The sequence below is a fragment of the Gopherus evgoodei genome, chromosome 1 (assembly GCF_007399415.2).
Source record: "Gopherus evgoodei ecotype Sinaloan lineage chromosome 1, rGopEvg1_v1.p, whole genome shotgun sequence".
In the NCBI taxonomy this organism is placed as follows: domain Eukaryota; kingdom Metazoa; phylum Chordata; order Testudines; family Testudinidae; genus Gopherus; species Gopherus evgoodei.
This window is the reverse complement of record NC_044322.1, coordinates 302,533,053-302,556,806: the sequence shown is the minus strand read 5'-3', so window position 1 is coordinate 302,556,806 and position 23,754 is coordinate 302,533,053.

Sequence of the window (23,754 nt, the reverse complement as noted above, 5' to 3'; positions counted from 1 at the left end):
TATGCCATCCCATGCCATAAGGGAGGGCAATAGCACTATTCCCTTTTTACAGGTGGGGAAACTGAGGCAGAGAAATGGTATGCAACTTGCCTAAGATCACACAGGAACTGCATGGCAGAGTTGGGAAAGGACCCCAGATCCCCCGGACTCTATAAAATCATGACTGGTGTAGAGAAAGTAAATAAGGAAATGTTATTTAGTCCTTCTCATAATGCAAGAACTAGGGGTCACCTAATGAAACTAATAGGCATAAAGTTTAAAACAAACAAAAGGAAGTATTTCTTCACGCAACGCACAGTCAACCTGTAGATCTGTTTGCCAGAAGATGTTGTGAAGGCCAAGACTATAACAAGGTTAAAAAAAGCACTAGATAAGTTCATGGAGGATAGGTCCATCAATGGCTATTAGCCAGGGTGGGCAGGCATGATGTCCCTCGCCTCTGTTTGCCAGAAGCTGGAAATGGGTAACAGGATGGATCACTTGATGATTACCTATTCTGTTCATACCCTCTGGGGCACCTGGTATTGGCCACTGTTGGAAGACAGGATATTAGATGGATCTTTGGGCTGACCCAGTATGGCTGTTCTTATGTTCTTATGACTCCAAGCCCTGCATTTTAGCTGTACTGTAAGTTCATCTTTCCACTCTAATGATGCATTTCCCCTGCTAATATTTCAGCGGTGAAAGTGTTCATAATGAGATTTTCTTCTGTGGAATTTTTCTAGGGTTCTGCCACCTAAACATTACTTCAGGGGAGCGGGGAAGAAGGACCCTCCCTTCACCATATCCCACAAAAGATTCTCTGATGGAGATGGGACAACTTGGGAGGTCTGTGCAAAGAACTATATTTTGCTGCATACACTCCTGCTGTTAACAAATTGCTCCAATGGGAGGACTAACCAACTAACTCAGTTGACATACTAAAATGGATTCCCTAATTTATAGAGATGTAACCTCACGGTTAACTCATCTGCTAGACTGTGAAAAATGAGAAAAGATAGAGCACAGGCTACATGGGGGAGAGAAACCAGCTAATGGGAAAGATTTTTTTTTCTGTATTTCCTCTGTTGCCATTGAGGGAGGTCAATACATCTTTCTCACTGTGTACTCATTTTACTATATCAGTCTTCAACCCTTTCCCTCTTCACTCACTCCATATTTGGATCTCTAACATCAGTGGTAACTATAATCCAACTTACTCAAAAACTTCAGAAAAGGGAACAAAAAGAAAAAAAGATACCCAGACAAGTTATTGCAGGAATTGTCAAAGGAAAGATATTTCATGCAAAATTCACAAAGGAGTACTCAAGAAAGCCCTATAGATTATTTGGATCCAAACCGCGTTCTGTGAAACCTGGGCCCACTGCAGTGTTGCCAGACGTGCAAGTCAAGAACTGCCTAAGCAAGCCCCCAAAAGTGGCTGTAAAACAGCAGGCATTGATTTTTGAATGCTCTCTTCAGTCAACTTTGGCAGCCTATGAAAGTTACCTAAGAAACAAGCACTCACATTGAGTCACTAGTCCATCATATAACAACCCTCTTCTGCCCCCATCCTCCACCAAAATTGTATTGCCTCTCTTTGTTAGCTGTCTGCTATGACTAGGCCTCTGTCCCACCTCTGATAGTTCAGGAATGCTCCTGACTGAGTAATTTTTGCTTTTAGGCTTCCTGCCGCAATGTTGCCAGGTCAATGAGTTTCACATGGCCTTGGACAGCTTTTGAAAGCTGGTCACATTTTTAAAAGGAATCATGGATAGTTCTTGTGGGAGGACTTTTTCTTATAGTGTAGCCACATTTGGCAGCTAAGTGAGGATAGGAAATAAGTCAGTCACAGCTAGTTTCTGAACTTTGGAGGTAAGACCAGGCGCAGAGACACAGCTCCGGTGGCTAATATGCCCAGGAGGCGTCCAGGAGGAAAGTCCAGACAATGAGTGAACAGATTGGGACTGTTTAATTTAAAAAGAAAACATTATCAAGGTATGCAAAATAATTAGGCTTGAAAAGATTCAAATTTTATTGGTAAATTGTCAGCAAACACTGATTTCATCATAGACACCCAAACTGATGAAAAAATACTTTAATCTGTAATCAAAATTTACAAATAGGCAAAGTGAGAAAAATGCTGCTTGAGAACTTTTTAGAGTTTGGTTTGAGTATATTTACTTTCTATATTTGACCTGTGATGTTGCCAATTTGTGGTTTAACAGTTTTAAAGCTTTAACTTTTTGAATTTCAGCATCTGCTGTCACTAAATAATTATTATATCACCTTTTGTCTGACCCCGCCCCCCAAATTTTATGCAACTGAAAATGTAATTACATAAAAATTGGCAGGGGGAGCTTTTAACCTATAATTTTGCACAACGGTGACATTTAATTCAATAAAAATCTAAAAAATTCTTTAAATAATTATAGATATTATCCAAGAAAATTATTTTAAAAAAATCAAATTCTGCTAAGCCTAAAAATAATGAACAGCAGAGAGAAGATAAATAGGACACATTTGTTCACCTTTTCTCATAATACAATAACATGGGGGCAGTCAGTGAAATTGAGAGGCAGCAAAATTAAAACTAATAAAAGTGCACATTTATTCTGGGGAATTTATTGCCACAAGATGTCATTGTGGACAAGAGCTTGGCAGGATTAAAGAAAACAACTAGATATTTATATGCATAACGTCAGGAGTTAAAATAATCCACAGAAGAACAAGATTTATGGAATAGACGTAAACCCTCCTGCTTCAGGGCATAAGTCTAATGGGAGCTATGAAGACGATTTCCCTGAGGACAGTGTATTTCATAATTGCCTAGGGCTGGGTTTCTTGCTGCTTCATGTGGTGCTGGCCACTGTTGGAGAGAGGATGCTGGATTAAATGTCCCATTGATCTGATCCATTATGGCAATTCCCATATTTGTTTGATCTGCCCCCCACGCTCATTAATTAGTACCTGCTTTTCTGTAGAAGTTTTCAAAGCCATGCTGTGGCATATTTTTGTCAGTCTTTCTGGCAGCATTGACCAGCAGGGGCAGCATAGGTTAAAACACTGTGGTTAGCTCTATGACAAGCACAATTACTCAAGCCAAGGAAGAAGAAAAAACAATCCAAACCAAACTCTATGATAAGTCTCTCCCTGCCCTTCTCCAGAACAAAGCAAAAAGAAGCAGCCAGCCTCAGACCCCCTCTACCCAAGTTTGTGGGAAACCCATATATTTGCATCAATAAGCCAGTTTGGTTTTTTGTTGTAATGTATTAGCTGTAGAAATGCTGGTTTATAAAAGTAGTTGTAAAATTGAACCCAATAAACAAAATTCACAGTTAAATTGAATCACAACAGCATTTTAATTTTTCTTCATGGTCACTCTCCAAAGATAGTAAATATTGCTCTTGAAATCTGTGAGATACGTTTTTCCCTTGTGTGATTTTTGTCTCTGTAGATGATTCTTGTCTGAGTCCCGTCTATCCAGTGAGGGATTCTATCTACTGCATATGATAGTTACTATGCAGTGCTTGTTTTTTGTCTGTTAATGCCCATTTCAGGCTGTTCTAACTTTGCTATTGTTTAGCTGGGGAGTTGTGTTGAATACCCTTGAGAAATATCTCTGTACAAAATTAGTATCATATAATACAGTATTATCAGAATTGTATGCCCTTTTATAAAAGTAAATCCAATTACAGGGCCTGATTGTGCATCTCTTATTCACAGAGGTTGTTGCAGTGAAGTCAAGGAATACTCATCTATATGAGGAAGTGCTCTCCACGTGAGTAAGGGATGCATAACTGGGCCCCTAAAAATTAAATCCTAAGCAAAAGATGTAGGTATTTTAAGAAACATAATATTTGAATTAATTGAGAGGTTTGAGCTGCTCTGTGGCTGTGGACTTGCCCAGCAGTGTAGACCTTTGGAAGAAAAGGTACTGGTCCCAGCTTTCTTCTCATCTGATTTGCATTACTGTTCTAGCCGCTTCATCTCCGACTTGGACAGAACGTTGAGGATTCACAAAAATACCCTGGGGTTAGATTGTGACTTGGCCAGCCACCCACCCAGGGGAGCAAAGACTCTCACTTCTGCACAGGCTGACCAGACCTGGGGTCCGGGTGCACAGGGGCAAGTGAGGCTAGATGTCCACTTGCTCACGCTTTGACTCCATTCCTGCCATCAACTTCCTGGCCAGTGCAACTCACCCACCAGGGTGGGAAGGTAGTGAGTTACTGCTGGTATAAAAAAGCAGTAAATACTAAGCCCAGGGAGGAAACAGGAAGCAGGGAGGGATTCACGGCCACTCTGCCTTAGGGAATCACAGTTCCTTCCCTGAAATGCTGCTGGGGCAGCATGGCCATGTGTTGCTCCTTACAAGGGACTTCCCTTTGTGACAAAATCTAGCCCATATCTCTTATATAGTGCATGGCTGCCCTGGGTAAGCACTTTCAAAGGTAGGTAATTATCCCCAATTTATAAAGGGGGAAATTGAGGCAGATAAAAATACAACTTATCACACAGAAGACACGACAGGGACTACAACCCAGCACACACAGCTGCCAGTCCAGTGCCTTAAATTCCAGCACACACTGCTTATTACTTGTTTCCAACCAAGCATAAGAGGCTTTTTCTACAATATTATATAATATATGCATGTTACACATTAATCAACACAATAAATAATTGATAAAACCAGGGAAAAGACAGACAGATAAAATGCCTTATGTGTCATTTAACTTAAACTTGCCATTCTTTGCAACATCCACCTCCAGCTCAGAGGAGAACATGAAATAAAAAGGTGGAATAGAGTATATTTTGCTTCCTCTTTTAAATAGCATCTCTCAATATGTTAATGAAATGCTTTACATCACCTTATGTCTCTGCTCTGGGTGCCCCTGCCCATCTGCAGGGCAGATGGGGGGGGAAATAGCATGCAAGGGATATGCTCCTCAATCCCCTTGGTACACCTATTTATGACCTAGACAGAAGGCTGATGCTAGATCTCGCTGTGCCCTTGAGGGGGACTGTAAGCTGTACTTTTAGAGGAGAGCTCTGCAGAATGGTCCCTCCACTGTTCTCTGTTTCTTTCTGTCTGTGCCTGGCCTGTACAAGCAAAAATACCTCAAAGCAATTTCACTTGTTGGCTGTTTTTCCCCCTAGTGCTCTGGAGAGACGGGTCACAATGTGGACTGTAGGTCTGACTGTGTGTTACAATACAAATAATATTTCAAAATTAATTGATAAATGAGTGAAGTGGAGGGAAATATATCATTGGGAATGCCAGTTATTGCTACAATGTATCAATTAACTAATGAGACACTAGCAAGAAAGCCGGGATGATTAAATTACATACTACTTCTTCTTCAGAGTTCAAATCACCCTCTTGCACCTTCACTTTTTTGAGGTTGAAATGTTAAATGGTGACATGTCATCATAGTCACAGGGCTAGATTCTGCTTTTAGTTACACTGGTGTATATCTGGAGTAAATCCATTGTATGTCAGTGAGTAGAGCCCAGATTTGCTCTTGTGTACATGAGGCCAGAATCTGGCTCATAAAATATGAAATTTCTTTTTCTTTTGATATAATCCACAATGTAGCTGGAAACAAGAAAGCCATATCAAGCCCCAGATCATACAAGTCAATCTTTAAAGTTATCAACTTTCTTTTACGATCTGGGTGGCCCTCACCATGTCTGGGAAAACATTAACCCAGTGGCCCTGGTAATGCATCACCTGCTTTTTTCCAGACTGCTGTAATCAATTTGTCTTTATTCACCACATTACCAAAAGACACTATTAAAGTTCGTATCTGTGTGTTCTCCCCAGAGTATAAACCATCAGAGATCACCAGGCTTTTGGAGTATTTCTGTGGAGATGCAACAGTTTTAATTACAATTAAAGAGGGATCAAATTTCTTCTCTACAATCATTTCATATATATCTATTAGATTCATAGAGGGATATTTTGCCTTCAAAAACCTTGATTGACCCCCAAATTCAAGCTTTTATTGATATTTCCCAGAGCCTCAAAACTGTTCTAGGTAGGAGAGCATTGTCTTTAATCAGTACTCTCAAACTCCATTGGTAATGTTTGAGTTTTTCTTTTAAAGGCTTAAGATCACTTCCAATTTAGACTCCAGGCTGGTAATTCAGGGAGCATAAGAATACATTTTTGCCTTAAGAACTGTAATTGCAATTAGGATAATTTTTAAGATACTCACAGTATTCATTAAGAGCTGAACCCTGACGTTATTATCCAGGCAAAACTACTGAAGTCAATTAGAGTTTTTCCCAAGGAAGGAATGAGTAAGACCTGAGTAAAGCTTTTAAGATTTGCCCCCATGATACATATTCCTTGCTATCCATCAGGGGGGAGACAATACTTTTTGATCTAGCAAAACCTGGTTTCACTGTTGCACTAAAATTTCTTGGCACTGTGGCGAAGGAAGGAGACTCAGCTCTTTCTCCAGATGCTTCTCCCTGCTAAACACACTCCCAGAGGAGAGAAATATATCGAAAAGTATGTCTTTGGATTGGGAACCTTTCCCTTTTGTACTGGCAGCCTCTTCTCTTCAAGAAGCACCTATGAAAAATAAACAGCAACCTGAAAATAAAATAAATTGATTAGAAAAGAAAGATACTGTTAAATAATCCCATAAAGAACATTATAGTAAACAACCTCTGAGCAGAAGTTGCCAGTAACACCATGGCAAGTGCACATGTGTGTGCCTCTCCACTCGCTCCATCACCCCCACCCTCCATGCCCAAGTGTGTAATCTGTGTAAATTGAAATCCAAGGGAACCCTGGATTACTTGTTGTGGGGAACAAAATGCTTTAGAACTCAGACCCTGTAATCTTTCCCTCTAGACATGTAAATGTGGTTTAGCTTTTCTAGTATTCCATTTTATTAACTCCAAGTATCTCCTTTTATTATTACTTGTTGTAATATTACATTTCCTGTCTGTTCTATGCACATTGTTATAGTTCTTGATTTAATAGGGCTTTGTGTGCTTACAAAGATATAGTGGTGACAGCAAGAGGTACTGTCAGTAAATACTATCACTATAAATGTGGTAAACTCTGTTTGCCTTATTCATACTGGACTCCAGTATTTTATTACTACTGCTAATTCTACACCCATAGCACATTTCATCATCCAAAGAGTTAGCCATCACAGCAATCCTGTCATGTACGTATTATTATTGTTATATCCATTTTACAGATGGCTCTTGGAGTTTTTATAAAATGTTACATGACTCATAGCAGTTTGTCCTCCCCACAGAGCAAAAGTACTGACTAAATAATGACATTGGAAGCAGTCCACCTTCCCCAAACATACTGACCCTCAGCAATCTTCCTCCATCTGCTTATTCCCCCAAAACCTGAGGAAGTAGATCAACCTTGCAGCATGCCCTGAAGGCTAATACATTTGGGCTACATCAGACCTAGGAGGGGACTGAATTCCAAAGGCAAAAGAAAGTCTCTCTCTTTCAAACCAAGGGGGCTCAAGTTTGAGCACCGTTGCTGCTTGCATCTCTGGCAGTATCTTACAAGGTGATTTATAGCCCATAATAGGTCAAAACCAACACCAGAGTTGCTTCCTCACAAATTAATGTGGTTCTCTACTGATTCTATATTTTCAAATATGGTGAGTCCTGTAAAATAGAGCCTGCAGTCCATATACATGCAGTGTTCGATTCTGCAAGGTGCTGAGCACTTTGCCCTGATCCAGCAAAGCACTGTAAGCATGTATGTAGTCCTGTTGAAATGGCTGGGACTATCTGCTTTGCTGGATCAGACTCACAGCACTTAGCACTTTGTAATATGGAGCTTTCAGTGAAGATAAGATGGCTTGGTTGGACAATACCATATGTTTAGAAATACTGAATAATGCTATGTGGATTGTATTATAGCTTGGACGGCTCTGTTATTTGTCATTGGTTATTTTTATTGTTTAGCTAAGGTGATTAATTTATGAAGATTGCATTTAGGATTTTTTAAATACAGGCCAACTCTAGTTCTCTGAGTGCCCCAAGCACGTCCAATCAGTTCAAATAAATGAATGAATTTTGGATCTGAGGAACAAACATATTTTGGATCATGCAACATTCAGATAGCTGGGGGTTGGTTAATTGAGGATTTACCTGTAATTTATACTCAAAAGATCCTATTCAAAACTTGCTGAGTATCCTCTGCAGCCCAGTGTCACAGGAGTGAGTGAGTGGGGCTGAGAGAGCAGGGCTGCAGAAGGCTCCCTGCACGACCATGAAGCTGCTGATATTGGATCCCTGTAGGTACAAGGTTTGGGGGAGGCTACAGTCCTGGTGGAGCACAGCAAGGAGCACAGCAAAGACCACTGGCCTAGGGCCTCAAGAGGGGCCACTGGCTGCAAGGGAGAACACTCCTATGCTGAATGATACCCGCCCAAGGATGGAACCATTCAGCAGCAAGGTGGTCTCTCCCATGGTGGGGGCCTGTCTTCCTCCTTGTAGCCTTGGCTCAGTGGTCTCCACTCTGCCCCACCAGGACCACAGGCTACCCTGCACCTTGCGCAGATAAGACTTAGATATCAGTGGTCCCATGGCCATGCAGGGAAACCATTGCAGCTCTACTGTCACAGCCATGCTCACTCGTTCACCAACCAGGAGTGTGAGAGCTGCCCTTGGGCAGGAACTGTTCAGCAGTGGGGTGACCTTCTCTGTCACTGGGGTCTCAATCTCCTTCTTGCAGCCTGGGCAGAAGATCTCTGCTCTACTGGGCCAGGACCGCAGCCTTGTGCCGGGGTGTCTTGGGCTCATTAGCCATGTAGGGTGCCCCCTGCAGCCTCCTGTCAGTGCTTCCCTTGCCCTGGGCCCAACCCTACTGTCCTCCTTAATTTCCTGCACCTGTAAAAATAAAATTTGGTTAAAATCAAAACAAAAAATATAAAATAGATATTAATTGTTAAAATTGGGGCGAGGGGAGAATCAAATTCTGTCAAGCCTAAGGATAAGCAAGCAGTGTTCCACTTGTACCAGCCTTAAGTTCAGTGTCCAGTATCTGCTTGCAAACTGTCATGGACTGTAAAACTTTATCTCATTGGAGAGCTGAGAATCTCTCCTTTCCAGTGCTATTAGGCATTAGTTGCTAGCCTTGGTCAATTACAAAGTAATAGACCTTAGAATGGCCACATTATTATGTACTGTAAAGTTATTTTAGATAATATTCTGAGGTTTCTAATAAGTGTTATTACATTGTTTTTCCTTCCATTAAGGTCTGCATAGCTGGACTTACGATACTAAGGCAGCCTGACTTTAAAGGTGGAGGGATATGAAAAATAGCATCAATTTAAAAAAAATAAATCTAAAGCATGTCTAAAAAGAAATTTCTGTGAAATATGTAGCGCATGAGAGGGCCAATCCAGCCTTCTTTGAAGCCTATAGGAATTTAGACACTTAATTATTGTGTGAACAGACTGAATAGGAACAAGATCAGGGCCAAACAAGACATGATGCTATGTTGTGGTATGAAGATTTGTATTAGCATTGTTTGGGATGACTTGCGTAATACATTTGTGGATTTACTGCTCATGAGTAATGCAGTCATCCTAAACACACAACAATGAAAATGCAGAATTTTGCCAGAGTAAGGACTAAGAACTTTATCTGTCTCTGTATTTATGTTGCCCTCCTCCCTGTAGCAATGAATAGTATCTGAGCACCTCCCAAGCATTCAAAAATAGAAATAAAAATAACAACCTTTCTTGAACCTTGAACTGGACTCTGTGTTCAAATGGGACCCAGCACGCAGGAACTGGAGTACTGGAATGGTGAGTTCACAGTGATCTGCATTGCTAGGCAGATTAGCTGTGCTGTCTCTTTAATTAAAAAAAAAGTGCATTTTTATAGAGCATTTTCAGGACATGTGACTTTAGGTATGTCCACACTGGCTGGCCTGTGTCAGCTGACTCTGGCTGCAGGGCTATAAAATTGCAGGGTGGACATTTGGGCTCAAGTTGGAGCTGGGCTCTGGGAGTCTCTCCCCTTCCAGGGTCCCAGAGCCCAGTTCCAGCCCAACCCCCACATCCACACTGCAATTGGCCACTGGACAATCAAGGTGCTAAAGGCGCATTCAAGGAAGACAAGGCCACTTTGGAGATGCTAAATTAAATTTTTGCTTCTGTCTTCACTGCAGAGGATGTGAAGGAGATTCCTGCACCTGAGCCATTCTTTTAAGTTGACAGATTTGAGGAACTATCCCAGATTGAGTTGGCAATAGAGGAGGCTTTGGAACAAATTGATAATTAAATAGTAATAAGTCACCAGGACCAGGTGGTATTCACCCCAGAGTTCTGAAAGAACTCAAATATGAAATTGCAGAACTACTAACTGTGCTATGTAACCTGTTGCTTAAATCAGCTTCTGTATCAGATGACTGGAAGATACCTAACTTGATGCCAATTTTTTTTAAAAAGGCAATTACAGGCCAGTAAGCCTAACTTCAGTACCAGGCAAATTGGTTGAATCTATACTAAATAACAGAATTCTCAGACACATAGATGGACATGATATGTCAGGGAAGAGTCTTTTGTAAAGGGAAATCATGCCTCCCCAATCTATAAGAATTCTTTTAGTGAGTCAACAAACACGTGGACAAGGGTGATCCAGCAGATATAGTGCAGCTGGACTTTCAGAAAGCCTTTGACAAAGTCCCTCACCAAATGCTCTTAAGCAAAGTAAGCAGTCAAGGGATAAGAGGGAAGGTCCTCTCATGGATCAGTAACTTGTTAAAAGGTAGGAATAAATGGTAGGTTTTCACAGTGGAGAGAAGTTAATAGCCCTCCAAGGATCTGTACTGGGACCAGTGCTGCTCAACATATCCAGAAATGATCTGGAAAAAGGGGTAAACAGTGAGGTGGCAAAGTTTGCAGATGATAAAAAAAAAATACTGAAGATGTTTAAGTCCAAAGCTGACTGGGAAGAGTTACAAAGGGATCTCACAAAACTAGGGAACTAGGCAAGAAAATGGCAGATGAAAGTCAAATGTTGATAAATGCAAAGTAATGTACATTGGAAAACATAATCCCAACTATACATATAAAACGATGCAGTCTAAATTAGCTGTTACCACTCAAGAAAGAGATCTTGGAGTCACAGTGGATAGTTCTCTGAAAACATTTGCTTGATATGCAGTGGTAGTCAAAAAGCTAATGGAATGTTAGTAATCATTAGGAAAGAGATTGATAAGAAGACAGAAAATACCATAATGCCACTATAAAAATCTATGGAATGGCATCAAGAATGATTAGGGGGTGTATGGAACAGCTTCCATATGAGGAGAGATTAAAAAGACTGGGACTGGTCATCTTACAAAAGAGATGACTAAGGGGTGGGGCATGATAGAGATTTATGAATGGCATGGAGAAAGTGGAAAAGGTAGCGTTATTTACCCTTCATGTATCACAAAAGCCAGGGGTCACCCAATTAAATTAATAGGCAGCACATTTTTAAAAAGCAAAAGGAAGTACTTCTTTACACAGTGCAAAATCAACTAATGGAACTTGTTGCCAGAGGATGTTTGAAGGCCAAAAATATAAGTGGGTTCAAAAAAGAATTAGATAAGTTCATGGAGGTCCATCAGTTGCTATTAGCCAAGATGATCAGGGATGTAACCTCATGCTCTGGGTGTCCCAGAAGCGAAGACAGATCACTCAATAAACTGCCCTGTTCTGTTCATTCCCTCTGCATCAGAAGACAGGATATTGGGCTAGATGGACCATTGGTCTGACCCAATATAGCCATTCTTATGTTACATGCTGAAGAGCAGTCCAACAGGATGAATTTTGGCATCCTTCTTTCTATGAACATTACGTACTCACCTACCAAAGCAATGGTGCTGTCTTTGTTCCTGTAAGGATGCGGGGCCTAAAACTTAGGTGTACAGAGTCTAAGATGGCTAATGTTTCCACAATGCCACCAGGAGTGAGTTTTCTTTTGTACTGGTCAGTCTATTGTATGGTGTAGGCTGGGCTGTAGATTTCCCTCATCAATGGAGATATTGACAAAGTAGGGTAATGTCAACACCCTAGTAACAAAATAGGATTAGTATGTGCCCGACATTTTCTACTATCCTCTACCATCCAGGAAGGGACGGTGCAGAGTCACAGATGACGGCTCTGGTTGCTATCAGTGCTCCTTTGCCTACTTGTGTGAATGGACTGAATTCTTTGATATGTTTATGATTCTGTATTCAGCCTACTGTTCTTCATGGTCCAGGTGGCCAACCCCATGCAGTTGATCTTCTCTGTGATATCAGATAAATCCATGCAGTGAGAGAAGCAAATTCTAGGGTTGAGTGGAAGGAGTCTGGGTTTACTGTGTGATGTGTGCTCCCCTTTTTTCCCCAGGCAGGCTGTTCATAAACAGGGGTCTGAAAACTCCACATGGGTCAGCTTTCACAGAGTTTCTTCCATGTCTTTCATCACGGAAACCAGGTTTGTCTTGCCTCACAGATGAGTCCAACTGGTTACTTGATGTCCACTGATAGCTAGGGGAAGCTAGGCAGAGGCCCCTTCCTCCATACAGATTCTAGATAGCATGACTTATTGAAAGAGCCGTGTTGTGAGGGGCTTCTCCAAAGCCAGCCATCCCAGGAGCTATCCCCCAAAGGGGAGTCTGATTAGGAAGGTAACCCATACAAGTAACTGTAGACTGTGGAGACTTGCATAGGGTGGCCGTACATGTGTAGGTGGGGACAATATATGAGGACAGTGACACCCTGGCATCCCAATATTCACCCCGTCATGTGATTAGGATATATATTGTACAACATAAGCCTTGTGAGGTATCATTCTAAAAGTCTTGATCTGCTCGACATTAATATCTCATTGGATTTTATGTGCTATCGTTATATGAGAAGTTATGAAGTTTGGCTGTGTATGTGTTATTGAAAAATGTTGTGACACTGAAAACACCCACAAGCAGCCTTTCAGGTACAGCAGTAAAAAGGCCAAACAAGGTTAATGGTTTATTAAGGAAATGTACACAAGCACAAGGGTTACCCCAGGAACTGTGTACAATAGAAACCTCTCAGAAATAGCACTACACAATGGGAACTGTTTGACCCAGGTCACAGCAAAAGAGCTTTCCAACAAGTGGGAAATGACATCATGATAGGACCTCTCTCTCCCTACAACACACCTGGAAACCCTTGAGGAACAAAGACTGAACAGAGGGGAAGTGATGATCCCAGCTAGAGGGATTTCTAGCCTGTGTATGAAAACCTGCAAAACCTGAAAAGCTGAAAAGCCAAGGCAGCTTGTGCCTTAAGAATCTGCCAGTTTGTTTATCACTCAGGGTGAGAATTTGCTAATTCATATCCTACCTATCTAGTATGTTAAGCTCATCCTGCAGTTTTGTTTATTTACTAGGTAATCTGCTTTGATCTGTTTGCTATCACTTAAAATCTATCCTTTTGTAGTTAATAAACATATTTTATGTTTTAATCCAAACCAGTGTGCGTTTGACTAAGATGTCTGGGGAAAATCTCAGCTTCATTACCACAAGTGTGCATGGTCCTCTTCACACTGAGGGAGAGGTGGACCGGGTGTTAAACCCATATATTGGCCAGATTTGACAGGGCAGGACGGTACTGCTCTGGGGTCCTAGGCTGGGAGGCTGGTGGTTAGAGAGCCTGCATGTGACTGCAGCTGGGTGTGTCCCTACCTGTATGAATGTTGGTGAAAATGCAAGCTTGGAGGGCTTTGCAACTTGTCACAGCAGCACAGTGTGAAAGGGAGCCCAGACTGGTAGGTCAGAGGGCTCACTGGTACCCCAGTTCCAGGTAGCACCCGGGAAGGAACCCGTCACAGGTACATCTACCCAGAAAAGAAACCCTGTAGTAGTGAATCTCAGAGCTCCAGATCATCTGTGGGGCTAGAGATAGTAGTGTGAACATTTGTGCTCAGGCTGAAACCCGGATTCTGAGACATGGAAAGGGGGGAAATGTCAGAGCCTAGGCTTCAGCACAAGCCCCAATGTCTACACTGCTATTGTGAATGCTAAGAAACTGAGGCAGATGACCTGGGCTCTGAGACACACTGCCAGGTAATATTTTTGTTTGTTTGTTTTGCTGTGTAGATGAACCTTAAAAAGGTAGGCCTTCTGCCCCATCTGCAGCCCTCCCCAATCACAGATATGGAATCCTACAGAGGGGCTTCTCTGGAGCTGTGAACTAAAAAGGGAAATTTGCCTCAGAGCTGGATCTCCCCTCTTTTCTGCCTTCCCTGGACAGATCCAGAGGCTTCAGTTCCCTTTGCTCATAGGAGCAGAGGAGAGCATGGTGCACTGAGTAAAGACTTCAGGATTTGGTCAAATAAATGTAAATCTGTATATTGAGCCCGATTCTCCTCTCACTAGTATAACTCCATTGCCTTAAATGGATTTGCTCCAGAGTGACACCAGGATGAGCAAGAGGAAATAGGTATACTATTTACAAAAGATAATCACATAAATGATTTGTAACTCTGTAGTGGTGAATTAGAATACAGTCTGAGGAGTATGTTAGGATGTACACCCCTGCCCCTTGAGGCATGTGTGAATATAGTAACTCAGCTTGTCATGCTGTGTTTTTAAATTTTTAAATCTAAATAACATATAACATTGCATATAATACATACCTTAAATGGCAGATGTGTAGCAAACACAGATATTTATGACAGGTTTAAGCAGCAAGATATAATTAGGTGTGGTTTTGGTACAAGTTTTGCTTCAGGTTTACTTTGTTCTTTCAGCCACCCATGTTAATTACACAGCTAAGCTCATGCCCTGGAGAGTTTTCATTTTTTTGTGATTATATCATGGATGCTTAGTAATATCCTTAGAAAAATAATAAAAAACATGAATATTTGCAGATAGGATAGTTAGGACTTTGAAAATCTAGGTTTGACCCCTTCTTACTACTTTCAATCTCACGCAAAAACTTCAAAAATTTTTCTTTGCCTTTAGATAACTAAGCAAATTTACCTCAGTATTTACACTATTCTCTCTCTTGAGAACTATGACACTCATTATCTTAATATCTGATTATCTCATAATTTTTAATGTACTTGTTCTCACAATATCCATGTGAGGTTATGTACGGAGGCATTATTATGTCCAGTTTATAGATGGGAAACAGAGGCAGAGAGACTAAATGGTTTGCCCAAGGTCACACAGGAAGTTTGTGTTAGAGCAGGGAACTGAATCCATGTCTCTCAGGCCTAAGGCTAGTGCCATGACAACTGGATCAGCCTTCCTAATTAAGTTGCTTATGTAAGGAATATGGAGGAAAAGCTATTTAGTTATCAAAGTTGGAAAATTTCTAAGGTCAACCACTGTGGACCATTTAGGGTGAGCATAAATTTTTCTTAAAGATCATTTAAAAATAGTAACACCAGCAATGCTACTTTATTAGACTATACAGTTGTTAGGAGTGCAATGGCCATATAACACTATGAATTTGAGTCATGAAGCTGTAGATAAAAATCCAAGGGCAGATCTTCAACTGCTGAGAAACAGTCATTGCTGCAGCCAAACAATGACCATCGACACCAACTGAGGATCTGTCTCTCTGTGTACATTGTTGACAACTTGTTTCATTGAAACTGTATTATACTAATTTGTAGTGCCTGAGCAGCCAGACCCAGAATAATCATAATGAAAGTTCGCATAACAGACATTAATTTGAATAGGAATGCTGACTTTTTAACACCTTCTGAAGTATCTAGTAAGCATCTACTGCATACCAAATAACTTACTAAAAAATTTGTAAAACATAGAGCAGAAAAATATAGTTAGCCTCTAATTTCTAAACTCAAATGGTAATATACTTCCATGGTGTAATATATTTTCCAGTAAAGTGCTGAAGAGAAGCATTTTTTTCAGCTGAGCTCACTGAAAGTTCAAAGGATAAATATATCACAATGACAAATTGCAAAATGCTATTCATACACGGAGGTAAAAATTGTTCCCTCATTTGTTTGTATTTCACATAAGCTGTAATATTGTTAATTCCAAAGAAAACACAGAACAAAATGAATTCTGATTAAAAATACAAGTATTGTTAATGGACCTCAGCAGAAATTTGTCTTAGCTTGAAAAGAAGTTACAGAAGCTGAATGTGTTCTCTTTGGGTGAAATTCACTCCAACACAAAGGGTATACATAGGGCTGTCAGCACCATTTTATCTCTGAATCAGCTCCCTCCAAGGTGGGTGACAACTGGATTGGCCAGTACAAGGGATTTCTACAGCTCCTCCATGCTGGGAGAGTGAGGGGGGTGGGAGGGAGGGGAAGAGCTGGGTAAAAGGTGACATGGGCACAGATCTACTGGCTTCATTCTCTCCCCAGGTGAGGATGAGAGGGCAATACTCAATCCAGTCCTCATGAACTTCACCAGCACATTACGGTGCTAAATGGGCAAAATGTATTTCACTCTTTGACCTTGTTTCAGTTTGGCTTGTACCCCCATCAAATCCTGTTCACCTTATCCACATGAATAGTCCCAGGCTTGCAGTATCTGCTTTCGCGTAAGTCCTAAAAGTCTTGACAGGATACAGATCTCTGTCTTTGATTTCTTGTGAAGAACAAGGGTTTTCAACTGTCACCTCTGTTTCATCTTCTTATGTCAGCTCACAATGAATCAACAAATTCTGAGGGACAAATCAGAAAGATACATTCTAAATGATTAAGTCAAAAAGGAGAGAACATGGAATTCTGAATAAGCAACATTAAATTGATCTGTGTTTGAAAATTATACATCACAAAAAGGCGAGTTAATAGTGTTATTAGTATACATATAGTACCACAGTGTGCTGGGATCAGAAGCATTAACTAGCACAAGCACAAGTTAAAACCTTAAAAGTCAATACTTTCACTACTCAGGCTTTTCTCTCTTGTATTTTACTATTTAAAAAAAAACACTTAGGGAATTAATATACTATGATTTCTCATTCCAAATAATTGTCTGTCTGTCTCTCTCTCTCACACACACATATAGCATTCTATAACAACAAAGACTATTATAGAAAATGATCTAAAACATGTGGACTGCAGCCAATATTTGGATATGGTGTAGTTAATTCTGGAAGGTCTAAAAAGGAAATAATTCAACTCATTGCAGAGAAAAATGAGCTAGTCTTAAATACTTGTAATGACAAAGAATCGTACCAAAATATGCAAGTTCGCACTCCTAATATTGGAAAAAGAGCTGATTCTACAGAGTTTGGGGATGGGAGCTTTTGACCAAATTTTCAAAATTGTGTGCAAAAGGACTTGTGCACTTCTGCACCTTTCATCTAGCATCTGTGGAACACCCAATATGTGCACTTCAGTGGTTTGCTAGATCACACACTATGCTTAAATGTTGCTGCTAAGTGCTATGCGTCTATTGTGACACTCATGACTTCAGAGCTCTATCATTAATTCCTGCAGCCCAGCTATATGTCCTATATCAGCTGGGCAGAGGTGATCGCCTGCAGCCTCTCTTGGTCACTGGGGCTTGCTGTAGCACCTGCTCTGCAGGTAACTTAAGACCTCTCTGCACCTCTGCCTCTTCTTCCACTGCTGGATCAGAGTGGGGAAAGAGCACATGGCTGTAGTTGGGACAGAGATGAAGGGTGCCCAGTACTGGCCCCAGACAGACCCCATTCAGCTTCCTTTCACTCAGCTGGCTCCCAGCTTCCCCTTCCAGAAATCGTGACAGCTCAGCTTCTACCCTAGACAATCCTCCGCTAGTTCCTCCCCACACAGCCACACTACACCTTTTCCCAGCCATATCCTTACCCAGACACTTCACCAAAGAACTTCCATCTTCCCTCCAACAAGCACTCAGCTGCCTCCCTAGCTAGCTCCTGGCACCTTTAGACATCCACCCGTTTTCACCCATCAGCACATCTAGTGCCTGCCACTCACCCCGGCACTCTACTCCCTACCCTTAACCGCTGTTAAGTATTCTGCAGCTCCTTCTCTTTTGTCCTTCCTTCTCCCCATTACTTTGGGCTGGGTGTGTTGACCATAAGCAGAAGTTTACAAATATATGCAAATTAGCTGATTTATTGATTTGCATAAATGGTCACACATGAAGCTCCTCAAAACTTGGCAGCTGTGCTTAAATGCTTTGCTGGACTGGGGCCTCAAATTGAGGTTTGTGTGGGCCTGTTTCTATGCGCTCTCAGAACCCAGACTTGCATGGCCTTTTGAAAATGTGATCATTAATGTTTGCCAGATCAGTAGTTTTATGGAAAAGGAATATTCTACCACAATAATTCCCGGCCCAATTAGTAGGGGCAATACAGACCTGTCAGTCCTGCTCAGCAGGGCAGAAGACCCAGAGCCTTTCAGGCATTTTCAAAGATGCATTGAAACTAATTGATGGACTACTTCTGTCACACTTCCTCATACTGGGTGTACCTTACTCCATGTGAAATAAATACCAGTATTCACAGAGTAAGGTGCTACTTAGCATGAGTGAGGGTGGCAGAATTAGGCCCGTATTTATTTATTTGCATTAAATAAACAAGAGTCTCTAGCCCAAATGCAAAGAATCAGATATTCATATGGAAAAAACCTCTGAATTACAGGATGATTGTGGACTAACAAACATATTAATAATTGAAATGGAATTACCAGACAAGAGATCTTCCTTTCTTCCTCCTCCCACATCTGCACTAATGGAAAGTAACAAGCAATGACAATCCCAAGAACACAGAAGAGAAACAAAGCTATCCAAAAGAAATCTAATAAACAGAAATTTAAGATATTAATACAGAGACTTCCTCTTAGAGCGTCTTCTCTTTGCATCACAAAGAATGTACCAGAAATCTTGTGTATAACGTTGAAACCTGGTTGCAGCTCTGCATATTTCTTGGGCTGAAGCCAAAGGACTTTTGGCCCACACGGTGGATATACGACACTTTGGGGCTGTGTTTACACAGGGGAATTTTACCAAAAAAAAATAATAATAATAATAATAATTAATAATAATAAATTTTTTAAAAATCCCACACTTGCTAATTCCAGTGCAGCTGCACCAATGTTAGCAACAATGGGATCCTTAGTGTAGACGGCTTTCCGGCTCCGGCAGCCGTTTTCAGCACTGCGTCAATTAACCCTGTTTTGAGTGGGGTTAATTGACAGCTCTGAAAATGGCTCTGGAGATGAAAACCCTTCTGTGTAAGAGCTCCCAGCATTGCTAAAGACGGTGCAGCTGTACTCGTATTAGCAGTGGTGGGAATTTTCTGTAAAAATTCCCCAGCGTTGACAAGGCCTGAGAGTGAGCCTTAAAATTTTTTTTCTGGGTCTTGTTTGTCAATTTCAATTTTGCTTCCCTCATGCATTCTCTCAGCCATCTGCAGATCATTGATTTTTAAGGCAGCAGTTCCGTTGATCCCAGCAATCTTGAGTGGAATGAAAGAAAAGAGTGGAAGATTTGCAGTTCACTCTGGTCCCTCTGATACATACACTTAAGGTTCTTCACACATACAGTTTGTGCCCATGCTTTTCTTTCTTGTACTTTGTATTTCTGCAGAATGAAGGGGGCCTAATCAAACAGGCCCAGTGAAAATGAAAGATATTGTTATTCATAAATGAAGGTGATATTCTTGGTAATCTAATTCTCCTCCTGGAAGGATGAGTTTTCTATGGATAGACAGTCAATATACAAAAGATGTTGCCTCAGAGAACCCAGTCTAGGTTCCAAGGAGGACAATACTGTTCCTGAAATGGATTTATGAGTTTGGTCACTCTGATGACCCATGATACAGGAGAACGTAGCCAGACCTGCCTCAGCTTTCTGTTCACTGTATAGCGTAGCCACTTGCACCTATAGGGCTAGATCAGTGGTTCTCAAGCTATGGGGTGGACCTCCCAAGGGAGGTGTGAGAATGTGTCAAGGGAGGCACGAGCTGTGTGCTTTTTTTGTTTTTTTTAAGAGCTCTGGCTCTTAACTCCAAGTGGCTGGGGTTTATGCAGAAGGGCCATGCACACCTGGGATGGGGGGTTAAGAGGAAAGCCAGAGGCTGGAGCCTCACTGCACTGGGGCTGACAGCTGCAGTCCTGCCTCCTGGGCTCTTCTCTCTGCCCCCCGGTGAATCCCTCACCAGGAGGTGGCCCAGGTTCAGGCTCTCCTTCCCTCCCCCTCACCCCAATCCCTCACCTGGAGGCAGTGGGGCTCCAGCTGTCAGCCCCAGGGTGGAAGCAGCAGCACAGAAGTAAGGGTGGCGATGGGATGCTAAATCTGCTGTGAAAAGTGATAATGACGAATATCACTTTTCACATTGCCACCCTTACTTCTGTGCTCCTGCTGGCACCGTGCTGCTTTCAGAGCTGGGCTCCCGGCCAGCAGCTGTTGCTCTCTGCTCTGCCTTCAAAGCTGGGTGGCGGAATATGTTTTTTGGGGGGTGTGGTGTGAACAACTACAGATACAAAGAATAGGGCCCAATCAAATAAGTTTGAGAACCACTGGGCTAGATTTTGCCTTTAAGTTACTAACCCAGCATTCAGGGCACTGCTGAGCCAGGTCATTCTAGGAGCTGCTCCTGGAGGGTCTGTCTCTTAGAAAGTGCAATTCTTCTTGCACCTCTAAGAAGCAGAGGGAGAGAGCATGCTGCACAATCCCTTAGAATGTTGCAAACTGCTACCCTGTCCATGTCCAGAAATCCTTGCTTGCTGGCACTGTAAAAGTTGCTGCCAAAACTTACCTTCATCCCATCCCATAGCTCTCCTGTGAATTTTAGGAGAGAGAAGTCTTTGCACTTCAGTTGTTCCCTGCTCTTTGCACCCTTCCTAAGAACACTCAAACAATGGCCAAGCACCATCTAACATATAATGTGCTTCTGCTGTGGCCCATAGGCTGTTTTGCAGCATTCAGAGATATCTAGCCATCTGAAAGACCACTGATAGAATCACAGAAATGCAGGGCTGAAAGGGACCTTAAGAAGTCAGCTAGCCCTGCCCACTGCTCTGAGGCAGGACCAAGTAAACCTACACCATGTCTGATAGGTGTATGTCCAGCTTGTTCTTAAAAATGTCCAATGATGGGAATTCCACAATCTCCATTGGAAGCCTATTCTAGTGTTTACTAACCTTAGAGTTAGAAAGTTTTTCCTAATATCTAGCCTAAATCTGTCTTGCTGCAAATTAAGCCCATTACTTCTTATCCTACATTCAGTGGACAAGGAGAACAATTGATCACTGTCCTCTGTAATAGCTCTTAACATATTTAAAGACTGTTATCAGGTTGTCCCATCAGTCTTCTGTTCTCTAGACTAACCATGCCCAGATTCTTTAACCTTTCCTCATAAGTTAGGTTTTTTAAACCTTTCATCATTTTTGCTGCTCTCCTCTGAACTATCTCCAATTTATCCACATCTTTCTTAAAGTGTGTTTCCAGAACTGGACACAGTACTCCAGCTGAGACCTTACCAGTGCCAAGCAGAGTGGGACAATTACCTCCCCGCCCCATATCTTACATATGACACTCCTGTTAATATACTACAGAATGATATTAGCATTTTCACAACTGCATCACATTGTTGACTCTTATGCATTTTGTAATCCACTATAATTCCCAGATTTTTTTCAGCAGTACTATTACCCACCCAGTTATTTCCTGTTTTGTAGTTGTGCATTTGATTTTTTCCTTCCTAAGTGATATGTTTTCACTTCTCTTTATTGAATTTCATCTTATTGGCTTCAGAGCAATTCTCCAATTTGTCGTGGTCGTTTTGAATTCTGATCCTGTCTTCCACAGTGCTTGCAACCCCTCCCAGCTTGGTGTCATCTGTAAATTTTATGAGCATACTTGCCATTCCATTATCCAAGTAATTAATGAAAATATTGAACTAGGACTGATTCTTCCAGGATTTCAGTAGATAAGTCCTCCCGGTTTGACTGTGAACGTTGATAACTACTCTTTGAGTAGTCTTTAAATCAGTTTTGCAACTACTTTATAGTAATTTCATCTCAGCCACATTTCTCTAGTTTGCTTATGAACATGTAATGTGGGACTTTGTCAAAAACCTCACTAAAATCAAGATATATCACATCTGCTGTTTCCCCCCAATCACTAAGCCAGTAACCTTGTCAAAGAAAAATGGTTTGTCATGATTTGTTCTTGATAAATCCATGTTGGCTATTCTTTAAACCCTATTATCCTTTAGATCAGTGGTTCTTAACCTGGGGTGCATGCACCTATGGGGGTGTGAGATGCCCTTTCTGGGGGTGCGAGACATGCCAGATTTTGTTAGAAGGTAAATCATCAAAAACACAAATTAAGCATGGGCATGTAAATATAACTAAATTGTTTCATCAAACCTATGTATTTATTAACATTATACATTTTTTAAGGATTACTGTAATATACAAACAAAAATATATCTAGGTTTAAGGGTGCAAGAACATATTTTGATTTTTGATAAGGGGTGCGAGAATATATTTTGAGAACCAAAGGGGTGCAGGCTGCAGTAAAGGTTAAGAACCACTGCTTTACATGTTTACAAACTGATTTTTATTAATTTGCTCCAGTATCTTTCCTGGTATCAAAGTTAGGCTGACTGGTCTGTAATTCCCTGAGTTCCCTTTGTTCCCTGTTTTAAAGATGGATACTATATTTTCCCTTCTCCAGTCCTTTGGGACCACACTTGTCCTCCATGAGTTCCCCAAGATAATTGCTAATAGTTCCAAGATTGCTTCAGCTAGTTCCTTAAGTACCCTGGGATGAATTTCATCAGGCCCTGCTGACTTGACTACATCTAATTAGTCTAAATATTCTTTTACCTGTTCTTTCCCTATTTGGGCTTGCACTCCTTTGTCCTTGTTGTTAATACTAATCATGTTTGAACATCTGGTCACAATTAGCCTTTTTAGTGAAGACTGAAGCAAAAAGGCATTAAACACCTCAGTCTTCTTGATGTCAGTCATTAGCTCTCCTGTTCTGATAAGTAAAGAATCTACTTTTTCCTTCATCTTTCTCTTGAACTTAATGTATTTAAAGAACCTCTTTTTACTGCCTTTTATGCCCCTTGCTAAATGTAACTCATTTTGTGCATTTACCTTTCTGGTTTTGTTCCTATATGCTTGTGCTAGTCTTTTGTGCTCCTCCTTAACAATTTGCCATGTGTTTCTACATTTTGTAGTGTTCCTTTTTGATTTTCAGGCCATTAAAGAGCTCTGGATGGAGTCATGTTGGCTTCTTACTATTCTTCCTATCTTTCCTTTGCATCTCGTGTTATGTAATATCTCAGCAATTCAGAGCATCTGAGACTCTGGCTAACACAGGTGGGAGTTATTGGCAGTGTGTACTCAGAGAAGGGCTCTTGTCTATGGGACTTGTGTGTCCCCTTGGTATAACACAGCATGAGTCCGTTGACATCAGGACATAGTTCAAATTCTGTCTGTTTTCCCAGGATTTAGAGAAAGGGGTGGATTGAAAAATGAGCCAGGAAAATTATTTTTAAAATGTATAATCTTACATAACTTTTTAACCTATAATTTGTAATGAAGATTGGAGGTCTTTTTAAAAGATATGCTCTGACTCAAGCAGAAGTTATGGGGCTTGATACTGGGTGAAATTCTATGGTGTTATGAGAGAAGTCAGACTAGATGATCTAATCATCCCTTCTGGCTTTAAAATCTATGGTTTTTACTGAGCCTGAATAACTAAATATGTAAGCAGGAGTTAATTAATTTATTTAATAAAATAGATTGGTGTTTTTAAATGTTACATAATCCAGGATACATGGCACATTTAATAAAAATC